Raw genomic sequence first — 16,198 nt, 5'->3', positions numbered from 1 at the left:
CACGAATGAAATGCTCTGCAGGTTCGTATTTCATCGCACACAGTTAAGTTTTCAGATGCCAGATTCTGTTCTTATTGAACCTATGGCAAAATGCCCTCTGACTTCAAACAGAATAGGTTTTGTTCCTGTAAGCTAAGAGTATGGCCAGCAATACCAATGCAGTGTAAAAATAAACTGTGTAGGTGAGATGCAGGGAGTCGGTACTGCAAATTTAGTGCCTGACGGATCATGATTCTTTCATCTTCCAATTAAGAAAACCATTTCACACCTGGGACGTTGTACCGCTCATATTTTAAGGTCTGGATTATTTCAAAGACTGATGGCTGGAGTGCTCAATGCTAATAAACTTCAGTAACAAAAATGATGAAATAAAGTGGAGATGTCGGAATTTCTTTTTTCAGAACAGATCTTTCTTGTACCACGTTTTGTCCGGAAAAGGTTTTTAAGCTTGGGTTTTTGCTGTTCATTTACCTATACCTCTGTTCCACTGCATTCTGTTTACAGCAATGTATGCAAATCTTTATTCTTAAGCCTTATCCTGAAACTGGATTTGATGGATCTCTGTTCGCCATGTCTTCGCATTATGGTTAAGTGTCCGAGTGCAAATCTGCGCAGCGATGTGAAAGTGAATCGGCAGAGGACATCCACAGAACCTTTTTGCACAGTCCCTAATTTTGCATCAAAACGAGCCCAGTTGCCAGCAGTGTATCTGTAGTATTTTGAAATTAGTTAAAAATAGGACTGCTGTATTCTTTAATTAGCATAGCTGAAAGTTAGCCAAATCGGCTTCAGACACAGTAGGAGACGTACAGTTTGTCCTGATTTTGTGGGGAAAGAAAAAAAATGTAATACTTGGCAGATGAACTAACTCTGCTAACCCAAAATGTTATTAAAACATAGTCGACTAAATCAAATATGTTGGTTTACCAAAGATTGGTCCACATATTTAACAGAAGAGCACAGTTTCAAAGCTGTGAGCTACTGAAAGAAACGAAGTCTACAGAAAGTGATGATCGGTGATATGAAAATCTGGGGGAAACCGACTGCTGTGTTAAAATCAGTAAGCAACTTCTGCCAAACCCTGGCCTTCTTACTGACACAGAGTAACGTCAGCTGCTGCAAACAGTTCTGTTGCTTTGGGAATCCAGTCTTTCCTTGCAGAACACGATCATGATGTATCTCCACTCGAATGCAGTTTCAAATGTTTACATGTAAAAACCACCTCTTTTAATTTCTGTGTACCCGGTTGCATCAGATGGGTTTCCATGAGGTTAGATGTATAATATTAACGTGGGATAAACTATTTATTAAACAGGAACAAATATCAACTGAGTAAACACTTATTAGTGCTTGTAATGTCTGGACTAAACGTAGTCCCTGCCTTTGCATGATGGAACTGCAGTGTCTTGCTAAACAACTGCTTTCTTGTGCAAATTGAAGGGCAGAATTCTGAGGGATGCAAAGCTTTTGCAACTCATGAAGTCTGTAAATGGAGATACACCCAAGAGTCATGAAAAATGTATGAAGGACTCTCCTGAGTCCAATAAGAACATCCTTGAAAATAAATAAGTCCAATAAGAAAACCCTGGCTTCAGAGCAGTCCTGATATAAAAAGGTAAACCTGATTATCCGTGAAGCAGTAAGGGCTGAATCCAGATCAGTTCACCTTTAGGAGGGAGCACTGTTACCCTCCCTGTGGTTCGCTGCTTTAACTTGCTGTGTCCTCCTTAGGTGACAACCATTTGCAAGGCACCCTTCCTCAAAGGTTCTTTTCTACTCCAACTCCACGTCCCATTGGTTAGAGGAGGTCGGATGGCTTAGCACTTCATAGGTTCTCTATCACCTCTTCGCGACACATATGCTCAACAAAAGCAGAATGCATCGAGGTTCCTTGGCAGACAAAAGGATATGCAGGAGCATTTGTCCCCTTGGAGAATTAGTAAACATCTCTATGGGTAGATGGAGAGTAGCTGAAAACACAAACCTATTTCCAGTCCTCTGAACAACCTCTGGCCAGCACCGTCTCTTAAAGAAACAGAGTGGAGGAATGTAAACATGTGTGTGACCAGTAAACGAGTTGTTATGTAAATGTTAATTATGAAAAGGATTTCCCATGAGTATAGGGCTTTCAACACGACTTTGATCTCATGCAGGACTCAAGTCTCCGGAGTCACATGCTCTGCCTCAGAACTGCGCTGACACTTCTCCCAGCCCTAAGAAGCTGCAAGGGCATTTGCTGTAGCACGGGAACAGAAGAAGCTTTGATGATTGAATCTGAAGCTTGCACAGCGTCATGCCGAAGCAAGCCTCTGTTTAATTAAAACGTTCCATTGGTTGGAACATGTGAGCTTCTCACTGTGATCTCTGACTGGCCAATGCATTAAAAAAAGTCAGAAAAGTTTTGTCTTGAGCCACACAGACTCTTTCCTGTTGTCCATAATCAACGTTGACCAGCCATAAAATCCACCTCTCAGCCAGCTACCTACTTCTCATCAGATTTAAATGCCTCTCTTTGCCCTCCCCTCACCTCCTGCACCATCCTGATGGTCTTTGCTTCTCTTTGCAAGGCCAGTGCAATTCGGGTTACACCTACAGAGCACACTTAGCAGCCTGCTAAGCAGGTAGGAGTGACAATGAGATGGATTGCTGAGCTAGAATACTCACATTGTTGTTTACAGCAACGCAGCTAGTATGATGTAAATATACCCTTGGGACTAGTCTGCCTCTGCCCTTCCACCTCATCCTTGCTTCCTGTGCCCTTCTTTTCCCTCCCTGTCCCCTGCTTACCTTCCTACTAAAACTGTTTGCCTCTCGGTCTGTTTGTTCTCCTAATCCTGATCTACGCTCTGCTGCTCTCCTCCTGGGACACAGTTCCACTGAAAGCTGCTTTTCCTTTAGTGAACAGCAAACAGTGACTGATGAAAAAGAAGAAAAACCCTGGTGTGATACCCATGTTCAGAAATGCCCTCCCGCTGAGCTCTTTGCCGTTTGGTCAGAGCCGGGGTGGGTCTTTAATGTGACGGCATCCTGTCCATCGCAAAGCCCTTGTGATGAATCAGATTTGAAAAACAATATCAGCAAGTAGGCTAAGAAGTAATTTTGTTGTTATGGGCAAGAGGTTGTGTTTGCTTTCAGCTTTTTTTGAGCTGTGAGGATCTGCCTCATGTTCTTTTTTTCCACCACTGTGAGGAGGGGCTCAAGCTAACGCGACCTTTCCAAAAGGATGCCGAGGCTCTCCCATGGATAACATGCTTCCCACAGGAATCACAAGGACTGGGGACAACCTTAGCCTCCCATCGCTGAGAATAGTTCCACTTAGCAAAGGCAGTGACTCACCGTGTCCGAGTGAAGCCTGCCCTCACATCACCGCGGTGAAGAAATCAGCGGGACCAGCCTGTCAGCATCGCCCGCAGTTTAAGCAGACACTGTGACATTCCTCGCTGCCACTGCAGCCACCCCTTCCTCGTGCCACTGCCCTTGTGCTCCCGGCGCTTGTGTCTCTGGGTGATGAATCAGCCCCGGGAACTTATCTCCCCAGAACATACACTGGGGTTAGTTTTGCCAGCGCAGAGCAAGGGTGATGAGAGGGTAAGAAGGTGCAGGCGAGAGCAGGAGTTCAGGGATGCTAAAACGCTGCAGGCAGCCTTCAGCAGTCCGCTCACTGAATATTGAGCCGTGCTTTGGGACCGACGGCTTCCTCCTGCCTTGCTTGCTGAACTCTTATTACATGTGCTGCTCTATAAATAACGTCTTTTGAAACTATTGCGAGGCTATTTTAAAAGAGAAATGCGATTACTGAATTTCCACTGGGATTTCTCTCCCAGCCCTCCTCCCGTCCGTATCCCTTGTGGCTGACCATCTCATTTATGTATTTAACAAACGGCAAGCGGAATGCCCCACTGCTTTTCTCTCCTTTCTTAAAAAATAAAATAAAATAAAAAGTGATGACAATTCAGTGCTCCAGCGTGACAAAGCAAGGCAACAGGACCTCTGCTCAGGCCAGATTTTCATTTGAGACTCTTGAGGGTTTCAAAGAGCAAGAAAGAGTTGAAGCATTAAAAAACCCTACAGATTTCTTAAGCTGTCTTTTAACTGGGAGGTTGTTTTATCTATCAGAATTTCTGGCAGTATCCAAAGGTACTGTATAGGAGTCCTGTACTTGCATCCGAGTTTGCAGTCACAAAGTAAATGAAGGCTCTTACTTAAGATACTGGTGTTGAAAATAGCATTTTTATGCTGAGCAATCAAATGTGGGTTACAGTTCCAACAATGACAGAATATGAGCCATATTTATTTGCAGTAGAAATCTGTCCCTAAAGGAGGAAATAACAGTTTGTTGATAATATTGATCCTGAAATAGAGAAACTCAGCGGTCTCAGAGAAGCAGCTTTTCCAAGAACTGTGAGTGCCACTGGTACCCAGAGAAAGGCAATGGGCTATGCATCCTTGAACCTCGGCCTCTCATCTGGTTACCTTTTCTTCTAGTGTTGTAGTAACATGCTCCAAAGTGAAGTCAAAGCCTGAACTGTGTGTAATACTCATCTACAAACTTTTGGAACAGGTGAGCATGATTTCATGGCAGGGTTGAATCGTAGAATCATTAAGGTTGGAAAATATCTCTTGGTCCAACCACCATTTCTTGGTGTCTTGAACATCCAGGAAATCCAGGATGGCTGAGAGCAATAAATCTCAAAGTCCTGCTGTAGATACGGCAGAGTGAAGGAGAGAAAATTATGACAACACAGCATTTACGTGGTCAAAGTGCTACAGCTGTAATAACAGCCCCAGCACCCTTGTAAAGTTAAGGAGTAAACATTATTACCTTTATACAGAAGCTTGCCTAAGGTGATATGTTGTGGAATTTATTTTAAGTAAGATCAAACTCTTCATTCCTTTCCAGAAACTAATAAGCAGTTGCAAAGCAAGCCTGTAGCTGAAGTAAGAATATATCCTAGGACTTGCTGGGTTTCAAGCCCACATCACCTCACAACCTTCACAGTGTCCTGTGCCTGAGGTAGCTGGAAGCCATAGTGAAAGCTGGGTTTTCTTTGCTGTTGCTGCAGAGTGAACCAGTTGTCTGGATTTTGGCTCCTGCAAAATGTCCTTCACTTGTCTTGTTCCTGAGCAGAAGTGGTCCTCCTTTCCACCTGTGATGATAAACCACAAGTTAAAACAAGCAAGTTTTCTCTTGAATGTCAAGCAGCTCCTATTGTATAATTTGTTATCAGATCAGAGCAAACATGACCTTAGCCCTCTGACAGTGCTTCATAGAGCCATACCTGTCACAAGGAAAGGAGGAGGGAAGGAGAGGAAAATACACACCCTGCTGTGCTGTCCAGATGTGACCACGTATTTTAAAACATAATTACATAACAGATTAAGCTCTTTGGCTTTCAGGCTGATTGGGTGCCTCACCTCCTCAGTCTATTTCTGGCTGCTATAAATATTGCTGTTGTAACAGGAAAGCAATTGAGCTACGGTGTTGATACAAAAATGTGAGGACAGATGGAAGCCATACCTATTTCTGAAGCTACTTGCTCAGCAGATCAATACAAGTCTGCACTGGCTTTAGCCCTGAGCAGCAGTCCTTGCTAGGTGGAGGTGATTTCACATGTGAGGGATGTCCTTCCATTGAATTGCCCCTTGCTGTGCATTATGAGAAGGGGACAGGCCAGAGCCCAGACCTGTCACCTGTAGAAAGCTTTTGCCAGGAAAAGGGGACACTTAGGCAAACTGTTTGCACTGCTGCTGATATTTATAATTCTTTGTGCTTTGCATTAAAGCCCAACTTCTGACGTTGGGTGCTGATGGGAGAAATCCAACTTTCGTTTATGTCTTTAGGTTTTCAATAGGTTCATAGGTTCATAGGTTCATAGGTTCATAAGGTTGGAAAGGACCTACAAGATCATCTAGTCCAACCATCCTCCTATCACTATCCCTACCCAACTACTAGTGTTCAGGTTTGCAAATAAAGGATCTACTGAGTCAGGATTCTGAAGGCAGAAGGCAGGGGGAACCCCTCACCACAATTGGTCCTTGTAGGAAATGTAGAGTATTTAAGCAAATTTCATGGTAATGAAACCTGAGTCATGATGTTTTAAGATCTGGGCCGCTGATAGTGCCCTTTGCATAGTCCCACAGACTCACTCACAGTTGGCTGCAGACCTGGTGCACCATTTGTGCTGTGTAATAGCAGCATCACAGGTTTCCTGCTCCCTGCCTGTGTCCCAGAAGTCATGTCAGACAGGCACTGCTTGCACCACGGCTAGTTGTTTTCACCAATGTAAACGGCACTTTCCACAGCTGGTGGCTTTCCCGTTTTCCTCAATATAACATTTTTATCAGCATTCAAAGTGAGCTCAGAACACAGCCCTGCTGCTCTTAAAACAGCTCTGACCATAAGATTAAGGCTCAGCATCATGTTGCCTCTGAGGGTGAACCCATTTTCCTATTCTGTTCAAACTTTTCATTGTAACATTTGGAACCATTACAGAATGCTTTACAAATGTCAACTAAATAATCTCACACAGCACCCCTTAGAGGCATGCACATGCAACCTGGTTCTTGGGTTGGATATTAGGAACAATTAATTCTTTCAGAGAGTGGTCAAGCATTGGAACAGGCTGCCCAGGGAAGTGGAAGGGTCATTGTTCCTGGAGCTGTTCAACAACTGTGTAGATGTGGCACTGAGGGATGTGGCTATTGGGCATGGTGGGGGTGGGTTGATGGCTGGAATGGAAGATCTCAGTGGTCTTTTCAACCTTAATGATTCTCTCATTCTATGAAATGTCTGTTGTTCTCCTTCTTTTATTGGTTGGGAATCCAAGGCACAGCGATTAAGGGCGATATTCTCTTCTTTGTTTCTCTTCCTGTAAAAGAGACAGATTTATCAAATAGTGTGAGAGAAATTAGGATGTGGGGACACATCTGGGACAAGATCCTTCCATTTCTTGGAGTGTTAAAGCAGCTCTGCTGCAGCCTTTGGAAGACAGCTCTCTGTGAGGTCCTAGAGAAAGTGAAAGAAATCAAGAGAGAGTTTTGTATAAATTTTCCATCAGTCTGAGTGAATAACACTGCTACATGAAGGTTGCTGCTGGTCACTACAGAAACAGAAGCCAGCCAGTAAATGACACAGAGTATATAAGGAGCCTTTATTCACAGAAGCAGTGAGGTGGCCATAAGAAGGGAGGGGATCTCTTGTCAGCTTCACTGGGTTGAAATGTACTTGAGGTGAGAAGCTCCTGGTGAAGGAGTGGAGAGCAAACACCTTGAACAGCAGATCTATGGAAGGTTTGCTGCCAGCCCTCCCTGCTCTCACTGCAGCTGAAGTGTTCCTGGCTCCCAGAGGGAAAAGCCAATCCATTAAAAAAGAGAAAATTATGCTGATTAAATCAAGCAGAATTTGGAATGCATTTGTGAAGGCTGACTCTAAGGGAACAAGATATGTAATCTAAGTACAGGAGGCCAAAACAGGGCCTCTAACTTAATAGAAAGAATATACCCTCTCAGGCAAATGTCACAGTGATAGATAGGTATCTGCCCCTTTCCCCAAGGACAAGGCATTTCTCATGGGAGCCGAATAGGCTTCCCCTAGAGAATTATGAGATCTGTGTTAGATAAGAAACTCCTACACTTAAAATTATTCAACTGATTCTCCAAAACAGCTGGTACCTAGCAAAAAAACCTGTGGTTCTTGCAGTTAAATTTATGCCACAAGCCAGCCTTCCTCTGTCCAGCTGTTTGTCTCAGTAATGACTCCAGTTTCCGGAAGAGGAAGAAGTTACCTCTATCCATCATATGTTTAAGACTCAGTTCACCTACTGCTGTCATTCCACAGGAGCAGAGAGAAATATGTGATGCTTCTGAACGCTAGGACATAGGAATTTTGTTTGGGGTTTTGAGAACAAGGTGATTGATGTCTTCTAAATGTCTCTGAAAAGATAGATAGGTGTTCCCTCCTTAACCTGCCGATTTCTTTCAAGGTCTTTCTGTTTACTGTCTTATCTTCTTTCCCATGTTCATGGTGAGCTCAAGGGCTAAGGCCTATTGGTGTAGACAACATTGCCATTCTTGTGACCACGATCACTGACTTCTCAGTGCAACCAAAACTGTAACGATAACAGCGCCAATCTCCAAACACACACAAAGAGAATCCAGTCATCATTCTCGCATCTCAGTGCCTCCACTGCCTACATCCAGAGGAATAATCAGACAAGATGTTATGGCCTGAGAGTGAGATCTTGCCTTGCCTTCCCTTTCCCTATTGTATATTCTGATCTAACCCCTCTGACCACTATGAGCATAAACTGGAAAAGCTCCCCCTCAAGCAGTGGACATAGATATGTTCACAGAAGTATCCAAGTTGTTTTCTGATACGTGCTTTTTTTACAAGATGAAGCCAAGTTTGCCAGACAGTGTTCCCTCTATCAGTTCCCCCAGAATCTCTTTCTAAGACTGCATGTTTGCTCTTACTATTTAACTCACACTCGTTCCAATTAAGTACCTGGAACATTGTAGATGCTGCCCATCTACCTCCTTCAAACCTTGTCTGGGTTAACAGGTAGAGGAAACTTGACCAGGACTAGATGGGGCACGAAGTAATTGCTGGAAGTTTAACCAGGGGAGATTCTGGCTGGGTATTATGAAAAATTTCTTCTCAGGAAGAAAGTCAAGGTATTGGAACAGTCTGCCCAGGGAGGTGGTGGAGTCACCATTCCTGGAGGTCTTCAGGAAGAGGGTAGATAGCACATTGAGTGCCAGGGTTTAGTGGTATGGTGGTGATGAGTTGATAGCATGAAGTCATTTGTTGTCTCCTTTTCTCCTCCATCGTACTTTCCTTCTCCTTCTCCATATCTTAGGGAGGGCTTTCAAGGGCCCATCTTTGTGGGCCCATCTTTTAATGCCATTTAAACACTCATTCAAGCAGAAGCCCCCAATCTAAAATCACTGAATTCTGGCTGCTGTTACGTTTGATATTCTCCTGTCACTGTTGGAAACCTATCTACTGACTAATCATAGAATCACTTGGGATGGAAGGGACCCTTAAGGGTCCAACTCCTGTGCAAGGAACAAGGACACCTACAGCTCCATCAGGCTCCTCAGGGCCCCATACACACTGACCAAAGAGCCCATAGGTACAGGAAAGGCAGATCATTTTCTGCAATTGTAAACTGGGATCTAGCCAAGAACAAAAGAAACTAAACAAAAGCCACAGCCAAGCCTTTGAAAGTAGAACTATGTGAAATATTCGCTTCTGTTAAAAATACTCCAAACTGCTTTTTATGTCAAATTTTCTGCAAAATCATTTGCCTCTATTGCCTTTTTCCCCTAGCTTTGGACACAAAATTCACAGTCCAGATGGCTGCCAAAAGAGTGAGGTCGCTTTTCCTGGGGCACTCAAAGACAAGATCTGAGCATTATTTGTTGGATTTTGCTGCAGTAAGGAAGAAATATATGACTTTTCTGCTCCTCTAATGTCATGGCCACTTGCAGAGGTTCAAGTAAGCTGTGTTTTCATTGCTTTTCTCAGAAGAGGCTGTGTTATGAGCTAACGAGGGAAATAAAGCCAATCTGGTTATCTCACACCGCATGGAACGTTATTAAAAAGGCTGTTCCCCTGTGGCTAAGATTTTCCAAAAGATACTGGTGATTTGAATGTGCTAACATCTTTAATATTGAGTGACCTCCTAGAAATACCTCAGAAAGAGGTATCTGATCATGGAAAAGCTGTGCTTCTCAGCTGGGAAAATGAGCTCTTCCGAGCTGTCACCATGTAAATTGTAGTATCAAAATCACAGACAAAGGTTTTTTGACCATCTTGGCAAAGTTAATATTTGCCTTTGTAGTTATTATATGTATTTTAAAAAGACTCTGCAAACTTGTTTGTATTATGAAAATAGACCTTGTTAATCCTGAATGCTCCTCAAGCACCTGCTGTATTTAGATGTGGATTTCAACAAGTACATAAGATCCCATTTGATGTAAGGCATGAGAGTGCTACTAGAGAGGTATCTATGTTGGCTTTGGCCTCTTTTCCAAGATAGACATGAGTAGGATCTTTCCTCTCCCACTGGCTTCCCAGCTCCTCAATAAACCACCAGAGAATTAGAATCCCTGTTGCCAGTTTGAGTAGGAAGCATTTAGTGCTGGTGAATAATAAGCATTTCCCACATGCGTATCTACTGCCCCTAACTTCTTGTTAAGTGAAGAGATCACTTTGTGTAATGCTTTCCCCAGGAGTGATGCAAATTAGCAAGATGCTAAGTGCTTTTCTGAGGAGGGTCTTTAATTTCCGCTGCTGGTACAGCTGGAAAATCCATGTATATTTATTCCATGCTCAGAAATGACTGGGACAGATACATACATTTGCTATGTAAAGTACATTATTAGTTTCTCAGCATGTATCATCCTGCTGGGTCAGAGTCAGGAAGGTTAATGAAATGTTTAAAGTGAATTTTCTCATACAGCTTTTTTCAGTACTGTGATGGCTGAACCACAAAGCCTGTTTATATAGGGTATCTGTTCAGTTGTTTTCGTCCTATTTAACGCATAGAAGCTACTACTAAGGTGCTCTTGCACCACTAGGACAAGATAATGCTCTTTACAAATGGTTTAAATTCCACACTGAAATGTGCTTGTAAGGCTGTATTGCTGGAGCAATGAGCAGCAGCACTTACATCTCTCTGAGGCTGCTTCCTTTTCTGCTGGATGCCAGATTGGCTTAAGTTGCTTTTAGGCAACCTGTGTTGCCTCTGTTGGTCTTAAAATCAGAGGAACTCAAGGGGTCTGAATCTGTCATGTATAGTAAATTCATAGCAGTCACAGTCACAGGACACACAGAGAGCAAATAGAATCATAGAATGACTTGAGTTGGAAGGGACCTTTAAAGGTCATCATGTCCAAATACAGTATTTCTGCCTAGCTTCCATTACCTAAAATATCCAGATCCATGTGGTATGTAATGGGGGATTTTGTCTCCATGTATTTCTTTGCACAGCTCCATGAGCAACGAAATTCCTTGAATTTCATCAGAACTCCAAGCCCAGATGGGGGCTGCTCCTGCTCAAGATGCCACAAGGGAGAACAGCTTCCCACAGCTTCACACGCTGCAGTGAGAGAGGGATTAAAACCTGAGTTATTGGAATACCACGAAATTACCCCCAATGGAGCAGTGGATATGTCCACAAGGGCTTTTGCAAATAAACAAATAAAGATGTCACCATTTTCACGCGCTGTGGATGGAGAGGAGCATGCCAAGATCAGATAGCAGCTGTACCCTCGGCTGGAACTGAAACGATCCGATCCACTTCATCTGCTACTTAGCAAACAAGATGCTTGACTGATATAAATGCTCCTAAGCCTTTCTAGCTCTGTGGTGGTTGCAAGGTTGCTCCAGGGTAGCTCTACAGGAGTGGGCTTTACTGGCAGAGCATGGAGAACCATCTACCATTCCAAGGTAGATTCTGCAACATAAGAACCATGAGTCTGGGATGGTTTCACTTATGTATTATTAGAGGCATTGCAATCCATTTGCTTGGGAATTTGTTTGATGTTTATCTTTTAAAAATCTGGAAATCAGCTTTTTCCCCTCTTTGTTTTAGCAGCAAATTTTTCAGCTACATAAATCATGGGATCGTGAGCAGATATGGCTTTCTTCAGAGTGTGTGTCAGAAATCGGAACTGATGGATAGCAACAACAGAAACAAGTGGCTTTAAACAGTGGACAAAACACTTTGCATCACTAAAACTCTTTTTCTTTTTTTCTGGTTACTTACAGAAGAATTTTGCAAGTTCTCCAATCTCTTTCCCCGAATAAATGTAAAACAGACAGAGAGACAAACAAACATCTTTTTTATGTCTTCTGAGTTCATCTCAGAGAATGACATAAGCCTTAAAAATATCCAGGTGACCCAGATTGTCTGCTGAGAAACAGCTTGCTTCAGGACCAGAACTTCGGCCAGCACATGGGACAATTCTGGCCATTCAGAACTGCAAACAGCCCTGCAGTGCTGTCAGGGCCCTCGATATTTTTTGTAATGTTATAACTGGATGTGCACAACGAGGCAGTGTGTGCCTTAGCAGAAGTGTATGACAGGAATCCACTGACTTGGAAGATTGCATTACACACGGAGGGGAAAAAAAACCTGTTTGAGTAAACAGTTTTCGTTTGTATCTCGCAGCAAATTGGATTCCTTCAAAATCTCCTCAAGGGAGTGTGGCATCACGAAGCCTTTCATCAGGGGCCCAGCCTGGGCTCTGCTTCAAACTCCTTCAGAAGAACAGGACAAACATTCTCCTTCCCCCAAGCCGGATGTTTTCCGAAGGTGGAACAAGGTATCCACTGTAACTCAAAGGGAGGAAGGATCACATAACACCGGTCGTGAATGTGAAGTTACCAATTTCCACGGGCTTTATTATTGCTACTTTTTCAAACCAGGAAGCTTTTCCACATCCCTGTTGGAGCTATGAAGTTCTCTGGGCTTCCTCTGCTTTGCAGCTACTGATTCAAACCCTGGGCTCTCAGTCACAGCCGTGATGTGCTGGGCATGTAATGGACAGAGGCTGGTAGAACATTTCGCTCTCACTACAGCCCTGTGACAAGTACAGCAGTGGTGTACCTGGAAAAATATTTATCAGGAAGCATTTGGTGTATTTTTAGGTTCTTGTTTAAAGCATTTTGGAGGCTGGCAAGCAAGGGAGAGGAGCGCAGTCTCCCTGCACAGTGCCACTGACTTCTCCATAGGCTTCAGTTTTGGGATTTGGTGCTGACCAACGGCACAAAAACTTCTTGGGAAGTTGATGGGAACTGTCAGCAGTTCTGATTGGGGTTAGAGTACATTCCTTATAGAACTGTAGAATCACTGAGGCTGGAAAAGATCCTCTAGTCCAACTGTCAGACTACCACCAATATTGCTCACTGTCCGTGTCTCAAAGTACCACATCTCCATGTTTCTTGAACCTCCACCTCCCTGGGCAGCCTGTTCCAGTGCCTGGCTGCTCCTTTGGAGAAGTTTTTCCCACTATCTGACCTGAACCTCCCCTGGCACAACTTGATGGCACCATGAAGGCAGTGGCTGTTGTTGCTTTATTCCCTTAGCTCATTGTCCTGTTGTTAGGCAATAGACAAAAAGTCTATTTCTTTGTTTCTGTGAACTTATTCCTACTTCGGATCACTCCGGAGTTAAACGGATTTTTACTCCATTTGTGGAGTTCTTCAGAGGAAAACATCAAACCGTGGAAAGTGTCTTTTTCTCTGGCAGGCTGCACACAATTCAAGAAGGAATCTCTGTAACATTCTGTCATTTAAAATAGCTCACATTCCTCTGGAATTTTCTGCCATTGCTTTAATGCTTTTGCATATTTTGACTGTACATGCAAAAATACTTAGATGGAGATGTTTTAAGCATTCTGGAAAAATTGCATTTTTTCACTCATGCCCAAGAAAGGAAAGGGCCTGATCAGCCCAAGGGACAAGCAAGAAGTGATTTAAGTTTTTACCTCACTGTGACTCCTTTCTAGGCTACAAGCAGCAGTGAGTTCAGGGAGGACCAGAAGCTTCATGTTTGCAGTCCTGTTTCCATAGCTGGGAGCATCCATCACAAATCTTGTACTGCCCAACATTTTTTGTTCACTTTCCAAACTAACAGACTGAAAATGGAAGGGCAGGGAGATGAGCTACCTCCTTACCTTTGGAGGCCTTGTCTCATGGACAGGAGAAAATCACCACACAGTCCTTTGTGATTGAGCTATTACATTGACAGTGGAAGTCATTTTCCTTTTTAGAGCCAGGTTGCCCTTCTGATAAACTCATACTTACAGAATAACGGGTGGTTTTGGATGTTATTAAAAACAAGAACTGCACAGACAGCAGCAGTGGAGTTTTAATGTGCCCTCTATCCCCCACGTGCCAGTCTTATCTGGAAAAGCAACCTCTTAGGGAGAGAAGATAATTTCCTTAATACACTGGCTGTGTATTGGCTTCTCTGCTAAGATGCTACAGTGTCCTGGCACAGTGATAATGGTGGCTCACTGCTACAGTGAGACACGACTCTCTTTGTAGCAGCTGAAAAACTTAATTAAAAATTTTTAAGTTAAGTGCCTACTTTAAACTTCTACTATTTTCTGTAGAGGGAATGTAAGTACCGAACTCAGCACTGTGAGCTACATTCCCACAGCTAAGAGCTTATTTATTAAGGTGTAAGGAGTATAACAACATGAAAATGCCTTCCTGGACCATAACCTGGAGCACTGAAAGCAATATGAAGTTTTCCATGAGGTTCAGTGTGAGTTATACTAGAAAACAAACTGCGAAGTTCAGTTCTTTGATTCTGGAAGAGTAACTATGTGGACTAATAGAAGCAGAAAGATGGATGGAGAAATAATCACTGAGATTACTAATAGCTGGTTAAGAACTGGAGACATATTTTTTCAGATGATAAGCTGGGCTCCTGCAGCTCTGCAGGATGCCTTTGGCAATGAAATGAAGCTACAAAAAGAACAGAAGTGATGTCCTGAACCAAATTAGAGCAGTTTCCCAAGGAGACCCAATCATCAGCTTGAAATGCTGGGCAGAACTGGCATGAGAAGGAGAGAATAGACCAAGAAGCAGTGATAAAGAACAGACTCTTGGCTCAGCTGGTTTCAGAAGATAATCATGAGCTTTCTGGAAGCCAATTTAAGTGTCATGCCAGAGCACAGTCTAATTTCTCTGTTAAGCCCTTTTTCCAGGAAAGAAACTATTTCATTCAAGGAGTTATTGCATTAAACAGAAATGACTAAGGCTGAGATTCTGACATCTACCTCGGTGATGAATGCTAGCTTACTTAACAAACAGACTTTAAAAAAAACAAGAAAGACATTTTAAAAAGTGAGCTTTTAATTTGCACTTATGTTTTTTTCTTGTCCTCCTGCTTACCCCTAGATATCTAATCAGAATTAGTTAAGGCTTCAGAGAGCATAAGGTAGAGGAAACTTGAACTGCCACAACACATGGCTTTATTTATTGGGTGGGACTGAATAGGTGATAAACTGGTGATGCTGGGAGGGAAGCAGCCTTTCCCTCTCTATGCAGAGCAACAGAGTGGCAACAGGCAGAAACTATCAAGAATACCAAATGTACTCACAAGTACTTTAATGAGTTTGCTTTACTCTGCCTTCTGCAATCAGAATTATTTGCAAATAGTTGGAGGACAACCAGATTTTTTTTTTTTTTCAGAAGAATGGCATTTCATTGTTCTCTTTTAAAAGTTTCCGTCATTCAATTAGGGAGCTGAAACAATGTCTTGGACAAAAATGACATGTTCGCTGCAAAGCAAACAAAAAACAAACACAAGCCCAGTTTTTTTCCATTAAAGTAGCTATCTTTTTTCCAGCTGGCTATCCCACTATAAGTCCTAACTGAGACAGGGCATGACAGTTCCTATCTCTGTAAACTCAGTGTATAATAAAGCTGGGGAGGAAAATCCAAAGTCAAGACTAGACCCTTTCTGCAGTGAAAACAAAGTCCCAAGCAATCAACCACACAATATGAGTAATGGGTAGTGAAGTATGCAAACAAATGATTCACAATTAAGCCATAGGCTAAGAATTATTCATTGATTTCCTCACTGGATTCTGACACACACATTTTGGTAAAGACTTAACCAAAAAAGGTATCCTACATGTTGCACTTCAGTGTGCTTAGAAAGGACCTGGCTGCTCTGAATACGTTCCTTTGAATGAAACATGAAGACTTAACCATTTTTTTTTTCTTTACCCTTGTGACTGTGGCACTTTTCACAGAGGTGGGGTGTTAACCTTTCAGACATGGCCGCATTCCAACTCAGATGTTTTTCTTTCTTCCTGAATTTTCTGTGTAGTTTGAGGAGGGTGACGTATTCCCCACTTCCCCTCCTTTGTGTAATTCTGGTAGCACAAAATGGGAAGGGCTGCTGTGTTTCCCACCACTGATACTGCCTGCAATGCAACTAGAGAGGGATGTCTGCTCCTCACAGCTTTCCAGACACTCTGCTCCAAGCCTGTAGCATTGCCTGGGGTTGTTTTGACCACAGTGCAGTACCTGGCACTTGGTCTCATTGTCTCATTGATCTTAATCCTGCTAGCCTCCACCCGTCAATGCAATCTGTACATGTAGCTCTGTAGGGCCTTCCCCCCCACTGGCAGATCAACACTTCCCCCCAACTTCTTATCACTTGCAGTC

This window comes from Cyrtonyx montezumae, unplaced genomic scaffold (assembly GCF_038088225.1).
Source record: "Cyrtonyx montezumae isolate F1298 unplaced genomic scaffold, pur_monq_1.0 scaffold_12, whole genome shotgun sequence".
In the NCBI taxonomy this organism is placed as follows: Eukaryota; Metazoa; Chordata; class Aves; order Galliformes; family Odontophoridae; genus Cyrtonyx; species Cyrtonyx montezumae.
The sequence above is the reverse complement of the archived record's forward strand: the minus strand, read 5'-3'. Positions refer to the sequence as shown.